General features: G+C 36.3%; 1 pseudogene; it reads left to right on the forward strand.

Moving 5' to 3' along the window:
- Positions 1 to 5,674: 5,674 nt before the first annotated feature.
- Positions 5,675 to 7,175, forward strand: LOC149231571 (L-type lectin-domain containing receptor kinase S.4 pseudogene; annotated as a pseudogene).
- The last annotated feature ends 15,006 nt before the right edge of the window (positions 7,176 to 22,181 follow it).

Here is a 22,181-nt window from a genome sequence, read left to right on the forward strand (position 1 = left end):
CAAAGATCGAGATATGGAAAGGGAGTTGATTAGGTGGAGGTGTTATTCCCTTCTTGTGACCAGCATTGACCGCTTGTTGTTGAACATCAAGTGCCAAGATGGCCCATTTCCTTTTGACTTCTTGGATTATTTCGAAGCTATCACTAGAAGAGACAATTACTCTTCTCTCTGCCATATACTTCTTAGTGCGCAAGGTCACCATCTCCAGGAAATTAAACACCTATGGGAGGACGACATAGATTAATCAAGATGCATACATGTTGTTATCATATTTCAACACACCACTGGTTTTCAGAATGATCTGAATAACATTCCTCATGTCATGTGTGGTCACCAGCAGGTCCCGAACATTAGCAAGCTCATCGGAAATATCTAGTTCCTGCCCGCCTCGATGATACTCTCAGTCGAGGAAGTAGCCATTCGAGAGGTGTGCACTGTGAACTTCAACAGATGCTTGGAGAGTTGACAACCCCGACGAACGCGAGCCAAGTCTTGACAAGGAGGTGGAGCACTGATGACAAGGAAACGCAGTGTATCAGTGGGCCGCGGGTGACGTGGTGACATTATTCTTGTGCTACCGACATGTGGCCTCCTCCACATTACATCCACGCGTTATCACGCATGCAACTTGTTGGCGCGAGGTATTGTGCACCGTCTAATCTGTGGGTGCCTCTGTCATCCAATTTAGGAAGCACACACCTTCCACCGGCGCTCTTCTACCTGTCAGCCTTGTTTGGTGTGACCTGATGTGCGCGCGCTAACGCGTCCCTACCAGTGCTCATCATCTGGCATTGCAGTGCAACGTGGTCGGTGGGAGATGTGCCCATGTCAAAACAGTCGTCGACACCCAGAAACGACCGCGTGACTGCACTCCAGAGTTCTCCTTCAACCACTTGGCCCTAGTCTTGAATTTTATAGGGTCGTTTGCATTGGACACCAACAAGTTGTGGGGCTTACATTTTTGTTGGCTTAGCGACTCATGCGTTGTTGGCTCTAGTTTACGTGGAAAGGTCTTGTTATTCAGTGTGGCTCAAGCTCTTTTGTATGGCTTAGCTTAGTGGTTCAGATAGTTTGAGTTTGTATGTGTGGTTTTTCTAGGCTAGTGGTGTTTGTTGCTCCAAAAGATCCTTTATAGTCTGTGTGAAACTGCAAAAGCTATTTTTCCTCCAACATTATATTCTAATTCTCCTTTTCAAAGAAAATTATGGTTAAATAATTTATTAGGTTTGCTACATTGACTGTTGTGTGAAGAGATAAGCGTTTATTTCAAGTATTATGTAGGGATACTAGTGACTGTTATGTGTAGAGATAAGTGTTTATTTGAAGTATTATGCAGGGATACTAGTTTAGTTCGTGAACACTTTGGGAAAATTTCAAGTATTATGTAGGGATACTAGTGACTGTTATGTGTAGAGATAAGTGTTTATTTGAAGTATTATGTAGGGATACTAGTTTAGTTCGTGAACACTTTGGGAAAATTTCTGCGTTAAACTGCTAAAATATATAGAGTTTCAAGAAGATAGGAGGATTATATTATTTCAATAAAAGGAACCAATTTTCTATATGACTATTCAAATGCATTCTTAAAAAAAGATAGAAATTATGAATCTACTTTGATATTAATATCTTGTATAGACAAAAGAGACAATTGAAGACCATTCGAGCTAATTGTGCTACTTTTCAACATGTGGTTGTGAGTATGAGGGGAAAAAATCACTTTAACTATTTCAAATTTGAATCTACCTTGATATTAATATTTTGGATAGACAAAAGAGACAATTGAAGACCATTAAGCTAATTGTGCTACTTTTCAACATGTGGTTGTGAGTCTAAGAAAAAAAAGCACTTCAACTATTCCAAATGTGAGTTTGTCAATTGGGTTTGTAGTGGAGGACATAAAAGAAAATGAGATAGTATAGCAAGAACATTGGGCGGTGGAAATGTTTAATGTGGATTAAAACTTTTTGACTAGTGTAGACAACTAGAAGGAAATGTATTCTCAACATTTTTTAAGAGCATAATATTTTATAAAATTTTGTTTATTTTAAAATTAATGTTATCCAAAATCCTAAAAAAAAACCTTATCTATTTAAATAATAATTTTCAAATTTTCTCCAAATGTGACTACCTACCAAGATTAATTGCATGATGTTTGAATTAATGTGAGAGAAAAGTGGCATAAAGGCACTTTTCCATCAAGAATGTGTAATGGAATTAGGGAGGCTAGAAGCCTTGAATGCACACTAGTTGCCAAAATATCAAAGCAATCAAAGAATTTACCATCGTCTAGAGTCTTCTCAGATATGCTTATGCAATTCCTATAAATCCATGCACCTGACATTTTTCCTAGCTCTTTCTTAGATCTGCTTGGTTGCTTAGTTGAAGAAGGACTATGGTCTTGTGCTCAACAACAAACCAGGCTTGACCTTGAGACACTCAAACATTCTTGGCCACCCGCTTCTTTTGTGCCAAGACAAAAAGGAAGAGTTGCTGACTACAGTTCATGAGAGGGCCGAAGTGCAACGTTGAGGCAGGGGTAGAGGTCGTCCTCCTCTCCCTCCCTATCATGTACAGGAGGAGGACCAGTTTCACCTTGATATCATGATACATTTGACGTAAAGTTGTTGACCTAGAGGTGGAGGAGGAAAGAAGAACCAGTGGCGTAACTTGGGAAATTCAAAATGTTTTGGCTTGGGTGCTGAAGAATAGAGAAACAATAAGGGAGTTGTTAGAAATATGCCTCTCCTAGTTGATTAGCAACGTCAACAACATGAGGATTGCATTGCATAATTTTTATAGAGCTCTAGTGGTACCCTTCTCCCCCTACCCCTCTCTTCCTCCACTTTTGGCTCCTCAGAAAGCTTGGATGTTGAACTCTCCATTCTCATGGCCATGGTGCCCTCAACAATGCCAATAGGTTCTCAGGAAATTAGACGACATCTAGCCGATACCAACAACCCCTCATAGCTTGTTCAAGGTCCTAAGGGGGGAATGTGTGTCATTTTGCTCAACCATCTCAACCCACTCCTGTTGCTCCAATTATCGATGTCCACCAACCCAACACTTCTACTCCTGAGGGTTGAGTTCAGAAGCCAGTTGAGTATGGAGGAGGATGTGCTGTGGAATGGGAGCCAGAAATGATCATTGATTCAAATGCCAAAGTATTCCCGTCCACTCAAGATAGGCTTCCTATGCATACACCTCTACTTGTTTTTTTTCCTGTGGCTTCTATGGCCTGCTAGTCTTTACTTATAGTTACTTTCATTGTGTCTTTAAGAATTGTGTTGGTGGTGTTTGCAGTAAAACTCTAAAAATTTATAACAATTGCACTATCTTCTTCAAGGGACCATCTGGTTTCCCTCCCAAAGGTAAACGATCTCCCATTTTGCTTAATCACAACAGTAATAGTTCAACACTTCCTTACCATGTAAATGTGGTGATCATGCACCACCTTGTTCATCATAAATGTATTTCGATAGTAATATAATTTGAAAGCTAGCTTATCAAAAGAAAAAAAAATCAAACTTTAAAAATTTAAATATACATAATTAATAAAAAAACATTTCAATGCAAAGGCACATCCATTCTAAACTACCATGAACCATAAATAATATTCTTGATAACCATTACTCTCTTGAATCAATTTTCTCTCATGTAGTTCTTTAGAATGACATTTCAAATAGATATTAAGAATGATTTTTTAATGGTTGAATGAGTGATGCAATCGTAATTGTTCTTTTTATTCATCTGCTCATTAAATGAAAAGATTATTTAGGATGACATTTCTCTTCCACTAGTCTAATTGGGTATGTACTTTTTTCACTTATGGGGTAGTGGAATTGGAAAAACATTTCATTTTGGAATATGATGCTTTCAGAGACATCAGAGATAGAGACATCCTTTCCTTGGCATTGTCTTTTTAGTGAGGGGATGGTTAGAAGGTTGGGTCAACTCATCACTAATTTGAATAATAAGAAGATTAAATTACAAAAGGAAAAATAAGAAGCCAGTAGTCCTATAGATTATATCTAATCTCATGGACGTTAAAATTTTATTTATTCATTTAACTATTAATAAAAAAGATTATTATCATTAATTTGAATAATAAAAAGATTGAGTTAAAAAAATAAAATAAAAAAATAGTGTTCCCAAATACCATATCCAGTCTAATAAACATTAAGATTTTATTCATTCATTTAACCATTAACAAAAAGGTTATTTAGCCATTAACAAAAAAGATTATTTAGGATAACGTTTCGAAGAGTGGAATGTGCCCTGGTTGACTGACTCACCGAGTGCAATTGCCCATAGAAAAACAAGATTCTTTGGGAAGAGATTTCAAATAGTATTAATAATTCATTATCTATTGCCAACTGATTGACTGTTAATTCGTCACCCACTGGTTCATTAGAAAACACGTAAAATATGTCCGTTGGCGTTTTCTCTGGAGTCTCGTCATGTACGTGTAGTATTCAACTTGCAAATGAGTGGTATCTATATATACATATAAATTTAAAAGCAATTTAAGTTTGACGATTTCTATATCACTTGGCTGTAAAAAAAAATTAATTAAAATGATATAGTCAAATTTTGAATTAAATTAAATGAAACTAATTTGTTATATCTCAATTATTTTAAATAAATAAATAAATATAAATTTAATTGAAATTTGTTTTGTCCCATTCTAATAAAATTTCCCGTCCCAAGCTCCAAAGGTAAAAGTGTTAAACAACGTTCAAACTGTGCATGATATGACGGTTGAGGTGGATGGTTTTCGCATCTCCCACCTGGGATCGATTCTTGCAGCGGTGTTTTGTTGTGGATCCCGGTCATCTGCTGGCTTCGGCCTTATGAACGATTTGTAACGGCTATGCCGTAAAAATTTAAAATTAAATTTTGCTGACTTCGGTCATATGTTGTAAAAATCTACTGGCGTCGATCATATGTTATAAAAATCTGGTAGCCTCGGCTATATGTTGATTTTCCCTCTGGAATTTTTTTTACCGATTATCTACGTCCGTTCATATTCATAATTACTCAACATAATATCGGCCGGCGCCCGCAATCATAATTGCTTTTGCCCGTGAGTCGTTCCACGAGCATTGCCGGCGCCCGCAATCATAATTGCTTTTGCCCGTGAGTCGTTCCACGAGCCTGAAAATGCGTACGTAATCTCATATTTCTTGCATTTGTGAACATGATACTTTGATACTTCGAATATACTTTGATACTTCGAATTATTTGGGTAGGAACGTCAATCTATTGTTATTGAAATGTATTTTAGTTTTGGATTCTTGCGTTACTCAACATAATGCTTTGAATTATTTGTGTACGAGGTTTTGAATTTTAGGTCGATGGGAATGCAAGTAAATACCCATCTCATTAAAGTTATGAATTAAAAAAAAAAATAGGGTATTTTTTTTCTTTCACGGTAGTTGGAGATGGTAGATGAGTACAAGTATCTAAAAATTGAGATTCATTAGCTCAGAGATATGTAGATTAAAGAGAATCCAAGGAGGTAGAGATATGTAGATTAAAGAGAATCCAAGGAGGTATAGACAGCCAAAACTATGAACTTGGAAGACTAAGAAAACCTTTTGTGTTCTATTAGTGGTGCCAATGATCGGCTAAGAAGGGGATAAAAAGACGAGGGTTAGAAAAAATTAGGATTGTTATGTGGACAAAGCGAGGAGGCAACAGGCCGGTGAATTTAAATGGCGACGGGCTGGCCTTCATCATAGTCCCCAATGACAAACCCTTTCTCCCAGACAGCTTCGGAGAATTCGACACATTCAAGAACGGCATATACGATCCAGACGATAACCATGTCGGCATAGACGTCAAGAGCATCCAGTCTGACGCGACCGCCAATCTGGGACAACACGGCATCGACATCAAGTCAGGTAAGGGTTCGAATTCATTACGATGGCTGGAACAAATCCCTGCAGATCGGCGCCACCTATGCAGATCGAACAATTCCTTACACCAGCATCCTGAAACGAACAATCGAATTATCACGCACTGTTCCGCGATCAGCATACATTGGATTCTCTGCGACAACGGGACTTTCTTACGAGATTCAGCGTATTTTGGACTGGAATTTCAGTTCAGTGGCCTTGCCAGAATCGTCTCTGAATATAACGCCCGTCAGCGCACCGAGTTCGGCGAGAGGATCCACAATTAGGGACCTCAAGGTTAGTGTCTTGGTCGGTTCCATTGTTTCTTTGTTGGGGTTATTGGCGTGGTTTGTGTGTAGAACTGTAAAAGGAAGAAGAGATGCCAATCAGAACTTATTCCCGGGGCTAAGCGGAGAAATAGCGATGGTAGAGGACCGAGCGGCAGACTCACCCTACGCCCCGCACAGGTTCTCCTTCAAAATTCTGTCGGAAGCGACAAAGAACTTCAGCGACACGGAGCTGCACGGAACCAGCGGCTCTGGAAGCGTTTACAGGGGAGCCCTGGAAGGCAGAGAGGGGGACGCGGCACTTGTCGCAGTGAAGAGAGTCTCCGCTGCGTCGAGACAGGGAGAACGGGAGTTCATCTCTGAAATCAGCACCATAGGCCGACTGAGACACAGGAACCTAGTGCGACTCCAGGGATGGTGCTACGAGCTCGACGAGCTGCTGCTCGTCTATGACTACATGCCCAACGGGAGCCTCGACAAGCTCATCTTCACACAGCCAGGGGATCAGTATCAGAATCAGTCCTTTCTGAATTGGGCCCGGAGGCACAAAATCTTATGCGGCCTGGCTTCGGCCTTGCTGTACCTGCATGAAGAATGGGAGCAAAGAGTACTCCACCGGGACATTAAGCCCAGCAATGTTATGCTCGATGGGGACTTCAATGCCCGTCTGGGTGACTTCGGCCTCGCCCGACTCATTGATCAGGACGAGACATCTCTGTCTGTCACTACCAATCTGGCAGGGACTCCTGGCTATTGGGCGCCCGAGTGTGCCTACACCGGCAAGGCCACTGCAGAGTCGGATGTTTTCAGTTTTGGGGTTGTTGTGTTTGAAGTGGCTACTGGCAGGCGGGTTTTGGAGCGAAATGCGCGGTTAGCTCAGGAGAATTTGATAGATTGGATATGGGAACTTTACGGGCAGGGAAAAGTCATTACGGCGGCAGATCCCAAATTGGAAGGAGATTTTGAGGAAGAACAGATGAACGAGCAATGATTTTAGGACTTGCCTGCTCGAATCCGGATCCCCACCTCCGTCCTTCAATCAGACAGGCGCTGCAGGTTCTCATAAATCCCAATGAAGAGTTGATGCTGCTGCCTTCTTCAAGGCCAGTGGCTATATATATCGTTTTGCCACCGATCACCACATAATTCTCGCTCTAGTTCTTCGTATTCAACTGACTACCTCTGCAGTTTCAAATCCTATTGAAGAAGAGTTCATATTGCATCCATCATCGAGGCTAGTGGCTCTAAGGAATAGAATTTTATAATAAAGAATACAAAGTTAGAGAAGGATTAGAATTGCCAAACCATTTCCAATGGGTTTCTTTCTGTACTTGCTCAAGTTTCAAAGGCATACTTTATGTCATAAGAAATTGTGTTTATGTTTATTTCTATAATTAGGCCGATAGGCCTTCCTTTGAAACAAACTTTCGTCGTCCTTTTGTCTCTGTAATTGACACGTGTCTTCCACATTCAGCGCGCATCTGTACACAGAGAGAGATTCCATTTGACATATGTGCGCACCGCCGGACTTCGAGAAGAGTCAGTTTGAATTAAGTATAGAATTTATTGTTTGATAATGCGCTGTGCTCCAGCTGTGATGCAAAACGTTTCATTTCCGAGAACCGCGAAATCAGATGGATGGTTTTGAAGGCAGGGGAAGAATGGCTGCTAAATCCGAAGAATTTGACGCTGTTGATATGGGGGATTGCCGTGGCAGTTTCAGGAGCTATTCTATTTTTTCTTATGGTTGGCCTTCTGAATAGGGCCCTACCTACAAAGAAACAGAGGGATGTCTGGTACGAGGTCAACAATCAAATTATAAATGCTCTCTTTACCCTGTTGTGCCTTTACGAACACCCAAAGCTTTTTTATCATCTTTCACTTCTCATTAGATGGAAACCAGAGGACATTGTCAAGCTTAGAAAGGTCTACTGCAAAAATGAAAGTTACAAACTTCATGAAAGCGCGCACATTATGGTAGTAGTGCTACTTCTGCAACTGACAATTTTTGGACAGTATGCAGTCACTTGTCTCAATTGGGTTTATAAGAGATTAGAGCGTCCGGCTATTGCTGTGGATTTGAGCGAAGGCGTTTCAGTAGTTGCTGCTGTTGCAGCTGCTCTATATCTAATCCTCAGTCCTCTCAGAAAGGATTACGAAGCTGAAACTGATTTGGAGGCTCAAGCAGATCTGACTCAGATAGGTGATAACCCTGTAAATGGTGAATCTACATGTATGATACTTGAAAAGAAATTCTCTTTTCTTCTAAGAGATAGTAAAAGAATGGAACATAAACCGGAATGGCAGAGAGGTCTATTTGACTGCAGCAGTGATCATCCTGTTGTAGTTTTTTCAACATCTTGTGGGTTCTCTGTTTTTGGGTGGAACATGGAAAGACTAGGATTGAGGAACATGTATATACACAGTGACCTTCATTTTGTTTTGCATGGCCCCTTTTTGCATCTTCACCCTTTCTGCCATGAATATTCATACTGAGGATATTCAGTAAGCTCTTGCTATCAATGGGCTAATTCTTTGCGCTTTTGGGCTTCTTTATTGTGGGTATTGTCGTCCTTTTGTCTCTGTAATTGACACGTGTCTTCCACTTTCAGCGCGCATCTGTACACAGAGAGAGATTCCATTTGACATATGCGTACACAGAGAGAGATTCCATTTCACATATGTGCGCACCGCCGAACTTCGAGAAGAGTCAGTTTGAATTAAGTACAGAATTTATTGTTTGATAATGTGTTGTGCTCCAGCTGTGATGCAAAACGTTTCATTTCCGAGAACCGCGAAATCAGATGGATGGTTTTGAAGGCAGGGGAAGAATGGCTGCTAAATCCGAAGAATTTGACGTTGTCGATATGGGGGATTGCCGTGGAAGTTTCAGGAGCTATTCTATTTTTTCTTATGGTTGGCCTTCTGAATAGGGCCCTACCTACAAAGAAACAGAGGGATGTCTGGTACGAGGTCAACAATCAAATTATAAATGCTCTCTTTGCCATGTTGTGCCTTTACGAACACCCAAAGCTTTTTTATCATCTTTCACTTCTCATTAGATGGAAACCAGAGGACATTGTCAAGCTTAGAAAGGTCTACTGCAAAAATGAAAGTTACAAACTTCATGAAAGCGCGCACATTATGGTAGTAGTGCTACTTCTGCAACTGACAATTTTTGGACAGTATGCAGTCTCTTGTCTCAATTGGGTTTATAAGAGATTAGAGCGTCCGGCTATTGTTGTGGATTTGAGCGAAGGCGTTTCAATAGTTGCTGCTGTTGCAGCTGCTCTATATCTAATCCTCAGTCCTCTCAGAAAGGATTACGAAGCTGAAACTGATTTGGAGGCTCAAGCAGATCTGACTCAGATAGGTGATAACCCTGTAAATGGTGAATCTACATGTATGATACTTGAAAAGAAATTCTATTTTCTTCTAAGAGATAGTAAAAGAATGGGACCTAAACCGGAATGGCAGAGAGGTCTATTTGACTGCAGCAGTGATCATCCTGTTGTAGTTTTTTCAACATCTTGTGGGTTCTCTGTTTTTGGGTGGAACATGGAAAGACTAGGATTGAGGAACATGTATATACACAGTGACCTTCAGTTTGTTTTGCATGGCCCCTTTTTGCATCTTCACCCTTTCTGCCATGAATATTCATACTGAGGATATTCAGTAAGCTCGTGCTATCACTGGGCTAATTCTTTGCGCTTTTGGGCTTCTTTATGGTGGGTATTGGAGGATCCAAATGCGGAAGAGGTTTGGCCTACCTGGGAATCGTTGGTGTTGTGGTCAGCCTAATGTGACAGATTTAGTGCAGTGGCTTTTCTGCAGCATCTGTTCTCTGCGTCAGGGGGTTCGCACCGGAAATTTCTATGAGGTCTATGAAGAGCTTTGTCCTAGATAATATTTTGGCCAAGATTCACCAAACCAGAGAGATGCTTCAGCCAGATCAGTTCTGAGGCCACGACTTTGTATCCAGAAAATCCACTATATATTCAACTTTTAGCTTGCAGAGTTACTATGGAACTCTCATTGACTTCATGCTAATAGATTCAAAAGAATTGCTTTATGTAGAGTATTCCAAGCTAGAAGAAACGCAGGGTGCTTTGTCATTGAACAATATGGACGTTGGTGGGCAATGTTTAAATATTGAGATGACAAAAGTTATAATGTGCAGGTTTGCTGATCTTCACTTTTTGTGTTTATTGTATCCTTTATTATACCCATTCATCTCAAAACCAGTGGTTGTTGGCTTGGTATCACTTATAACTATATACTCCAAACTGCCTTGTACATTTCCAGTACATACCCTATTCAGAAGAGCTTGATGAGGCTGCCATGATGTCTGAGCGACAAGCTCTATTTGCATGCCTTTTACTCTCCAAAAAAATGCCTGGCATATGGTGATTAACTGAAAGGATTCAGTTCAACTTCTTTGTTAGGTGTTTGCATGCAAAGTAAGTTGAAGTCTTCATCAACAGATCTAACTCAAGCAGATGCTCAAATGAACTCCAGCCTTTATGCCTTCTATATATTTCAAAATTATAAAACTTTATCGTGTTCAGTAGCACAGATCAAGCTTACCTTCTATGGTTGGTGTTTGCAACTTTGCATGCATTCATGTTGAATGTGACGTCTTAATAGAAAAAATTCTCTTGTGCAGTTGTCCAGTTCAACTCCTTCTGCTTGCATGCATGTATTGTGACCTTAAACATGCTTAAGCTAAGGCAGTGAGAAAATACACTCCAGTGGTTAGATTGGGACTATATTTTTCTTTTCTTGCACATGCTTAAGCTACATATTTTCCTTTTCTTGCACAAGAGCATAGTATTTGCTTGCTTTATGCCTTATCTTCTTAAGTTTTTTATGAACTTTGAAAATGCAAATTGCAATGGAATCATTGACAGCGGTTCTTTTGAATAGATTGTCTGTCTGAAGCTCCACAATAACTTTTCTCCTAGTACAATACATTTATAGTGGATGTTGAAGACAACCAATTGCTATATCTACATACTATAAATATTTTGAAGATACTTTTACATGGTAACTACATTTTGTATGCCTTTTCTTTCTTTTCTGAGCCTTCGTTGCTTGACTTTTCTTGTTTTACTATAAATATTTTGAAGATACTTTTACATGGTAACTTCATTTTGTATGCCTTTTCTTTCTTTTCTGAGCCTTCGTTGCTTGACTTTTCTTGTTTTGAAATTAGAGTTTTTTTGTTGGAAGAAAAACGATTATAAATAGGTGCACTGATGACTATAAATATACAATGAAACCAGCTATTCATATGATCAAAACATTTTGAAATGGTCTATTTGTCATTCCCAATATAGCAACTAACAAGAAAAACGTGCTGCCTGGTTAACGTGTTAGGATAAATGATCAATGGTTAATTGAAGCATGTCTGGATAAGTCAAGACATTTGCTTATTAATACTTAATGCTTATTTTGGTATTCAAGATCGTTTATTGATCACAGTCACATTTTGAGATGCTGAAATCTCTTAAAGCACAAATACATCTTTTAGCATTTTCGTTGGCAGCTGAACGAACTGCTTGTAGGCTGCAATGTCAGTCATATATTCTACCCTCTCAAGAGTTCATCTATCTTGACCATCTTTACTAGTGAAGAGCCACTGTAAGCTGCAAGCTTCTGGTTTTGGCCGAGTTGGTTTAAGTAGGCAAACTACAAAGTTTCCACACAATTGAGTACATTTGTTGCTGCATATTTAGTATTTAGATTTCATGTCCCCCCTTGGAGCAGGTGGCTACCCACGAACTCACTTCTTTCCAAAACGATACAACTTCTTTCCAAAACAAAACAGTTGTATCGCTATGTAAGTGCAAAAGCTTTTTCTGATTGGTGCTATCCCAGAAGAAGAAATTTAGAAATGTTGATGCATATGCTTTAGTCAGATAACCCAGTGTGCTTGCTTGCATACTCATAAATATTTTGTTTATGGTGACAATTTAGAAATGTTGATGCATATGCTTTAGTCAGATAAACCAGTGTGCTTGCTTGCATACTCATAAATATTTTGTTTATGGTGACAATTTAGAAATGTTGATGCATATGCTTTAGTCAGATAAACCAGTGTGCTTGCTTGCATACTCATAAATATTTTGTTTAAGGTGAAGTCACCATAAGCAAGTTGATGCATCAACTTGTGGCATCTTATTAGCTAATGAACTATTTATGCCAAGGCTATAAGGGTGCTAGAAAATCATCCTTATTTGTCTCTGTATGAGTGTCTCTGCCATCCTTTTTTTGATTGAACCTTGTGCAAGGTATGAACTGATGTCAGTGACTAAACTAGTTTGTGGTTGCAAAAATTCTACATTAGTCTTTAGAAAAATATAAGTATTAGGCTATTTTTGGGATTTAAGTCTCAACAGTCTTGCCTATTTAAGGGTGCTCCTGACTAAGCAGTAAACCCCTTTTTGTTAAATAGAAGGGTCTATGCTGATGCTTCATCTTTGCAGAAACCTTGTTTGTATGGGTATACTAGTCTGGAAATGATTACAATGAGGGGTTACCTTTACTCAATGAAGGTTCAGATGTTTCACTTCTAGCTTCCTCCTCAGGAGGCATGCATTTATGGATGGATATACATGAGTACTTTGCCAACTTGAAATGCTGGAGACTAAGCTTAAACAGATTTGAGATTCTTTCTTGCAATTATCCGGCACCAACATTTCTTTACTTCATTATTTTTCTTCCTTAATTTGGTGTTCTTGCAGTAGCTGGTTGCAGTGGCTAATTTGTTCCTCTTATTATTTTTCTTGTATGCCAATTAAACAATTGTTTTATCCAATTGGCAGGAAGTGTATGTGACTCACACTTGGTCATTCAAGTGTTTTTTCCATGCAAACTGAACAATTGTTCTGTTTATTTGAGGAGGAATAGAATAGCTTTTAAATATCCTGAGCACAAGCATTGAATTGCTTTTCGAAACTGTTTATTTGAGGAGGAATAGAATAGCTTTTAAATATCCTTAGCACAAGCATTGAATTGCTTTTGGAAAATATGGTAATGCCACCGGGAAATATAATTATAATTAGTGTACCAAAGCAGTGAAAAGCAATCTCTAATGGAAATATAAAATTTAAATTTGCCAATACATATGGTATATCGCATACATATCTACAAATATTATCCTCGGACCAATTTTCCACTTTTTATACCATTTTTTCATTTTAAAAAATCTATTAGCCTCTCTTTGCACTTTTTAAGGCAATTGCTAGTTATTCTATTATGTTTTTCGACAATTATATGTAAATTATTCTGTTATGTTTTTCGACAATTATGTGTAAATTGTTACGCTAAATTTTATATTCAATATAAATAGTAAAAAGCAATATTATAATATATGTTATTTTGTCATCATATTGATGAGCTTAAATCGATTGGAGATTTGCAGAATATTTTGAAATCTGCGCCCCATGTTCATCGTATCCGGAAATATGCAATCGACTTAAAGATGCGGTGGCATAATTCTTGCTCCACTTCTTCCTATTTAACTGACATGGTCGCTCGGGGCCGCCTGCTATTCCAGCAGCAACACCTGCTATTCCAGCGGCAATGGGATCGCCGACAGTTCTCCCTGCATTATGGTGGATAGAGTTGAAACTCGTCATGAATGCACGATGGTGTTGAGAGATTCACACACATCAATCCTCCTGGAATTGGGTTTGGGATTATTTTCTTTACACGAAAAGACATGGAAGTTAGTTCTATCATAATTCAGATTAAGGGTTTGAGATTATTTTCTTATTTTTCTTTAACGGGAGTACTCAAGTCGAGGCAAATTGTACAGGCCAATAAGTCTATGTACAAGGGTAATTCAAATCCAGGGGTTTTCCAATATTTTCTTATTATGTGAATGCTATAAGGGGTAATTCAAATTCAGGGGATTCCCATTATTTTAATAATGATCTAAAAGCAGGTTATATATATTATTTTTGTTTTTATTTAAAAATATTTAATTTTTAATTAGTTACGAGATTAAGAAAAGTCTTTTCCCGAAAATCACATAAGAGAAATCTAATAGTTTTGACATATATTCAATAAAATTTATTTAAGTTTTGAAAAAAAAAATATTAAACTGAATATTTTGAAAAAAAATTATATTAAACTGAATATTTTGGAAAAAATAAAAAATTTAAAATTTTTAAATTTAAATTTCTATTTTCTTATTGGTTTATATTATTGAAATGATTAATTTGGGCTTGTACATAGAATTTGTCAAAATACAAATTATTTTAAAAATAAAAATAAGGAAAAATTATATATGCTATTAAGTGTCGTACACACATCAAATCTCAGTGTTTATGAGAATTTGATTTAATTAAAAAAATAAATAAATTTATTTCAACCTCAAATAGCACTTTAATAGTACTAGGTACATATAAATTAAATACCCTTAAATAACATGTATCATTATTATTTTTAAATAATTTGTACCCTATGTATTATTTTCACATTAATATTATTTTATTAGAATATGTCAATCTTAAGTTCTTGTTTTTTAGTTAAAATTAGTCAAACTATAAGCAAATATGCCATTAAGAAAAATTTAGAAATATAGTATGATATCCTATCCAATATAATATAATATAATATCTTATATTAAATATATAGCATTCATTGAATATATATTCAAATTAAAAATCTTTTTGTTACCATTTGAATATTTATTATTAATTTTACATTGTTTTAATATAGTTCTAGGAGTTTGTACAAGTTTAGTGTTTTATGAGTTTTCTACACATGTCAAAAATACAATTTAAACAATAAAAAGCTACATTCTCACAAAAAATTATATTGTAAAATTTCAATTAAAAAACCATTAAATAATTAGAGTGTGTCATATTTTAATTGTAATAGTATTTATATTATAATTAACAATTTACCATAATACAAGTATATGCTTTATTTTAAAATGTTAGTAAAATCATTATTTAAAAAAAAATAAGCAAATGCTAATTAAGTAATTTATAATTTCATTAAAAATTAACTAGCAATTGCACCAAATGTTGCAAAGGAACGCCGTAAGGCAATAACATATGGACAAAGAGCATAGATGAAGAGAGATGTGATATGTTACAATTCCAACGAGATAAATAACATGGTGTTAAAAGTAAAGTGAACTCCTCTTTCACTATCCTATTGATTTGGGCTGTAATATGTCAATTGAGGGAATGCTTACCAATTTCAACATTGTACCTGCAGCTTTACTTGAGCCTGAAATTTGGAAATGGATTGTTGGTGAATGTAGGTATGGATCCTTGATTGAATGCGATGGTTTTCTTGTTTCGATGTTTATTTTAAGATGTAATGAGGAGTCAGATCCACAGAAGGGTCTGTGAATTCCACCGAGTTTCTAACATTAACAATATAAAATTCAACCAAAGTGGCATATTTCAAAGGGATGAAGCTAGGAGCAAGTCCCGTACAGTTTTGACATAATAGAAACCCCTATGATGCAGCACATAAGCCAAATACAACTCATGTTCTCCACCACAACCCCTATCGTGTAAGCCAAAATAGCTCATGTTATACACCACAACTTACAAGCCAAATACAACTCATGTTCTCCACCAACCCCTAACGTGTAAGCCAAAATAGCTCATGTTATACACCACAACTTCCTATCTTGGGCAATGTTTCTCAAATCAAATTCTCACATAATCAAACAAAAAATGGTCTAAAAACTTCAATCCTCGCATCCAATTCAATTCATGTATAATTATATAGAAAACCTTGAGCTAGCGAGTCTCCCTTAAAATTGCAGGTCTCCCTTAAAATTGCAGAGTAAAGTAACAAGAATTGTAGACATAATTCAATAAAATAGGGCAAAACTCTAGTTAGCAACCATAAATACTCTAAACAACCTCCTGTATGTTGTAGATTCACATTACAAGAAGAAAGGAAGGATAATAAACTCCCTTTTTCACATACAGGCAATAGATACCCTAGCGTAGTTGTGCGTATAATAAAGGTGAATGATCAGATTCCACACATTTTGCAACAACAATATATTATAATCATTACCACAAGCTTTGGACCAAACAATTCATCCAAACCATGCAAAATGAAGGTCACAGACAAATTAGTGAAGTCTTTGAGCCCAGTAAACCTCAGAATTTTAATTTCCTCTTATTGACATAACTATGCATCTTCTGTCTCCTAAATACCTGTTGCTTTAGTCTTGTGTCAGTTTCAAAGCATCCGCAACAATTTCATTATTGTTGTTTTCATGTTTTACTACTTCCCTAGAACTATAGACTCTCCTTGAATTCTTTGGACATACAAAATTTGAAGACATGTTTCTTGCAGCCCATGCTCGACTTTTCTACAGAGGAGGAAATGAAGAAACACCCCCAAAAGCATTTTCTTGAATTGTTAGCCCCTCCACATCACCGTCATGATTTCCATCTATTACTCTATGAATCTTTTGTTGCTTCTTCCATGGCGAACATGCTTGTAAAAGAGAATAGTAATTCTGACCAAGAGATATAATGAACATCATGACACCGAGAATTGAACTCAAATCTCCATCCTAGAGTAAGGAGATGCATTTTCTCTTTTATGCGAGTTTGATTCTTTATAGTCTTGTCCAACTTAAGATTATAGTTAAGGGTTGCTCAAGGATCCTTTTGCAGGAGACTCCCATGATTTAGCAGATATGCACCCTAATACCCCATCAAATTCACAATCTTCTTGGTCTTTCAAGTTTGCCTCCTTGGTCAGAGACCGGGATTGAATTTTCTCAATGCAATCTGCTTCATTGGCTAGAACAAGATATACATGTGCTTGTTCTTTTTCTGGCTCTTTGAATGCCATTTTTTCAGTGTTAGTCAGGGTTCAATATCATCATCATCACCTAGAATAAGAATATCCCGAAGTGGCCATAAATTTCATTTCTTATAAGGAGATTTTCTTTTAAATCCACCACCAACATAAGAAAAAATCCCTCTGCGAAACTTTGCAATAGACTTCAAATGTCTACAAAGAACTTCCAAAAGGAAGCCCAACCACCAAGGGTTTTAGGTCAACCAATTGCTTTCAATGTTGTCAAGCACTATTGAATTTCTGCATTTAGGTCAACCAATTGCTTTCAATGTTGCCAAGCACTATTGAATTTCTGCAAAACCTAGAAGCTTTAGAAGGTGGTTGAAAAATAATCACAACTATTTCATTAAATGAATTTGGTGGTCATTTCTGGAGTAGAAAAGAAAAATAATTCCATCTATTTCATAAATGAATTTGATGGTCATTTCTGGAGTAGAAAAGAAAACACATAGAAGATGATGGAAATAATTCCATCTATTTCATTAAATGAATTCAAACACGTCATTTCAGGAGTAGAAAAAGAATCCAACGCCGATTAGGCTTACCATTTTTCAGTAAATTAAAAATGGTGAAAACTGTGTTTGGTATGGGAATCAAATGGAAAATTAAATGCTCAACGAGAGTTTGTATTAAAAATAAAAATGTTGAAAAACTACAAAATGAAACATAATTGTAGTTTAGGTAATTAGCTCACGGAGAGTTTGTATTCAGAATAAAAATGTTGAACTGCAAAATGAAAAACTGGTATTTTTCTTAAGCTTGAAAATACTATAATTCTATTTAATTTATATTAATCCTATTTAATTCTTTAATTCAACGACGAAGATATTTTTGAATAATGTGATAGAATTGAGAAGGTGAAAGAGAGGTAATAAATAATGTGATAGAATTGAGAAGGTGAAACACAGATAATAATAATATACAGGTAATAATAATAATTTTTATTAATTTTGTAATGTTTGAAATAATTAAAAATAATATAATATACATTTGAGTATATATTTATGCCATAAAATCCGGAGGGTAAGAAAGAGCGACATATCAAATGGAACTAAAATTTTATCATACTTTTCATCCCCTTAGTGTACCACCTCTTTCATTGTCTTCATCTTTAATAACCATTACATTTATACAACTACACTAATTAATAAATATAAATGTTATAATCAATAAAAATATTAATTTTTAAATACAAAAAATAAATTTACTTTCATATAAAATTCTTATTTAAATTTAAATTTTCAACTCAAAAATAAATTTTTACATATTCAACAATTTAAAAAGACAAGTTTTAAATTTTCCATTAAATTTTACATATTTAAAAATTTATAATTACAATATTTTTTAAAACTTAATTAAATTTTAAATAATTAAAAAATATTATATAAAAAGAAAAAAATGATGATCTAGATACTTAAAATAACCAGTACTCAATACGAAGCTTGTTAGTCATCTTAAAAAATCATGTTACTAACCAAAAAACAATATTAATAAAAACATATTCAAATTTTCAATATAAAAACCATAATTTAAGATTGTTGATTTGAACCATTTAAAAACGTTGAACATGCGGCAAGATTCCAACTAAAAACGTTGACAAAAATGGCAAAATGAAAATATTTCGTTTCAGTGACCAAGTCTGCGCTTCAAGAAACACGAAATTGTTGACAGGTTCGTGGAGAGACGCAACTAGATCCAATCAAGACACGATCATATGTGGCAGAAGGGATTGGGTAGCCAATGACTATGACTGTGTCTTTCTCAATTTTAATTTGGAAGCACACAACCACATTCAAGTATATGACAAAGTCTGTCAATCAAATTTAAAATACAAGACAAAGTCTGTCAATCAAATTTAAAACACAATTTGGCATTGTCATTGGCGTTGGTGTTGTTTCTCACCAGTAAAAAATTCGAAGGTCGGCTTCCTACTGAACTTGGCCATGTTCCCAATATGATAATGTTGTTTTTCTGCAATAACAACCGCTAGTCCTATGCCTTCTTGCGGAGTATCTAAAATCGTATTCCATCGGATTGAATGGATCCATTCCTTAAGGGTAATACAGTGGCAATTGCTCGAGGGGAACATCACCCGCCTTCTACAAGAAGGCATCTCACTACAATGTGTCTGGTTGCAGAAGAACCTCTTCACAACCTTCATACTAAATAACATCTCTAAGTTCTGCACATTGGATTACTAATCTCCTTCTTGCAGACAATAATCTCTATGGCACGATTCTTCCAAAAATAAGAGTGTTGAGAAAACTCGGAAAGCTGGATATGAACCTAAATAATCTCATTGAACCGCTTCCTCCAGAAATATGAAATTTAATTAATTTTCAGGTTTGAAATCTCAGCGGAAAGTCGTTCAAAGGAAGCATATCAGCTACTGTTGGTCACCTTCTGACGGTTGCGAAATTAAATTTGATTGTAAACGCACTCACAAGAAGCATAATTGCAGACAATTCAGTGAACCATATCTAGCTAGAAATAAACTGAGCATGACCATTTCTTTGGAGTGCTGAAAGCTTGACAGAAAATCTCATAATATATGGGTTAGATCTAAGTTGGAACATCTATCAAGATCTCTTCATCGTGAGATTGGAAGCTTGACGTTACTTGAATCGAACCATCTCTCCGGTCAGATTCCTCAGTATTGCTTGAGGTTACTTGAATCAGACCAACTCTCCGGTCAGATTCCTTAGTAATTTAAAATTTTCTTTCAGCCTATTTACCAAGGGCCATTTCTTCATCGGGGGAATTCACAAGAAAAGACAACAAAGAGATATATAATATATACAGATATATACCTGAGGGCATTCACAAGAAAAGACAACAAAGAGATATATACATATATATCCCTGAAGAGTAGAGACATGAACGACGCTCGTTCTTTCGTTACTGTAATTTACAACAGATTCGCTTCTTTGCTGCTACTATATCATCATTAGGAAAGACGAATCCATAACACCGCTGCGCAAGATGAATCCATAACCAGTTATAACCACTGGGTAAGATGAATCCATAACTAGTTATAACTGTTGGGCAAGATGACTGCTACGCAAGATGAATCCATAACCAGTTATAACTGCTGGGCAAGATGAATCCAGAGGCAGTTACAACCGTCGGCGGTCTTCACAAGTTTCTAGCCGGTCACAATCGCCAGATGTGGGTGTATTTCAAATCAATTGAGGATTGTAATTCAATCATCTAACAAGACATCGAATGGTGCACAGTGAGGACAGGTGGGCAGCTGGGGAGTTTCTCCCAGAGGGAACTGCTTTACGGCGTAATAATAAATAAATATATTTTTTTTATCGGCTTGGGGTAGCTCAATTTGCGATGGTCGTGGAATTGAAGTCTCACTGAATCAAAAGTCTTGGGTTCAAATCTTATGCTATCCGAGTGAGAAGTTGGACATGAGGAATATGTAGTCCTACCAAGCTTACAAAAAAATTAATAAATATACTTTTTTAATTTTAAATGATTTTTTGAGAATTTAGAAGTGTTAAAAATCACACCATAATTTTTTTGACAATGATCATTTTTGGATATCACTATAAGAAATGATTATTTCTATGTACCCATATGGTCACTAGAACTATAACTTGGATTTGTATCTCAAACATATCGTAAAACATGCTTCCTCATGGAAGTTAGTGCAACTATAACTCATAATTACTATAGTATGTTAGTTGTCGTATAACATAGGATTTGTTTTATGTATCTTTGTGATCACCAAAAACTATATCTAAAGTTTGTCTCACCTATATCACAAAACATGTTCAACCATGGAAGTTAGTGTCATTTAAAAATCTCATTTACTACCTTATGTTAGATGTAAAAAAATAGAAGTATACTTTAAAAAGATAGGTTAAAAAAACATTATAAATATAGACATTTTTTTGCATAGTAGTAGTATTATTTTTGTCCTAGTTACAATAATTTTTGCTATCAATTACACATAATAGGCAGGTACTAAGAAGCAAAGCTACATATTACACTTGCCCTATAATGTGAATGCTCAAGTCTTGGAAAATTGTACTCAATAAATGTAATTACAACTAGTTATTAATTTTTTGGCGAAAGATGAAGTTTCATTATGCTTTTTTAGATGGATAGTAGAATATTTAACTTCTATAAGATATTTTAAAATATTCTTAGTAACATATACAAAAAAAGTTGAGATTTATTTTTAAATTAGTTATGGTTTTTTAGCTATTTAATTAAATTTATTAATTAAAAAATTGTCATATTAACAAGTGTCATATGAAATGAGTTAAGGTTTTTTTGGAATGTAGTAATGATAAGTCGTGGTAATGGCTTGTGATATTGTAATTGTTGTAACATTTTTTTATCCATAAATTTTTCTTATAAAAAAAAAATTCAAAAAAGGGTTTATATCATTCACTTTGTAAGAATTAAGCATGTTTTATAAATGTCGCATTAAAATTGGTTTATTTCGCATAAAATTTAAAATAATTTTAAATTTTCACCAATAAAAGGTGCGTGGTAACTTCTATGCTTGTTTCAATGGTTAGGATTTTATCTGCCACAGTCAAGAGCTCATGATGAATTGTGGGACCCCCTCCACTTCCGACGTTTAACGAATGGGGTCCGCAATCCATAATTTCGTAAACCATGAAACTTATGTGGTGGGCTCGTGCATTGCACACCCCCCATCTCCCAAAACCACATATTGCCTACCCCTTGCAAACCACCTTCTCATTAATTACGCCGTAAGGCGTTTCCCTCTGGGAAGAACTCCCTTATATGCCACCGTGTCCTATTTTTGACCTTTGATCTGATGTGTTAGACGATTAAAAGAAATTGTGCATTTTAATCAGCGCTGGTTGAACTCCCTGTTTATCTCATGCTGGAGAGATTACCCGCTCGAAACCCTTTGCAGACAGTAGTGATGGCTTCGCTAGAGTTTTGATTTCCTTGGCATCTTCTTTTTTAGTGATGTCCTCCCGCCGCGGCATGCCAGCTACATCGCCGGAGGGTTGTTGTCACCTATGGTCTGTAATTATGATGTATAGCCGGAGGGCTGTTGTCACCTATGGTATGTAAATATGATGTACCAGAGATCTGTGATCTAATGCCCAATTCGGTATGGCGCATTCAATCTCTCAAT

Source organism: Pinus tabuliformis, chromosome J (genome assembly GCF_031772625.1).
Source record: "Pinus tabuliformis cultivar Carrire ecotype Pingquan chromosome J, CPIR1, whole genome shotgun sequence".
In the NCBI taxonomy this organism is placed as follows: Eukaryota; Viridiplantae; Streptophyta; class Pinopsida; order Pinales; family Pinaceae; genus Pinus; species Pinus tabuliformis.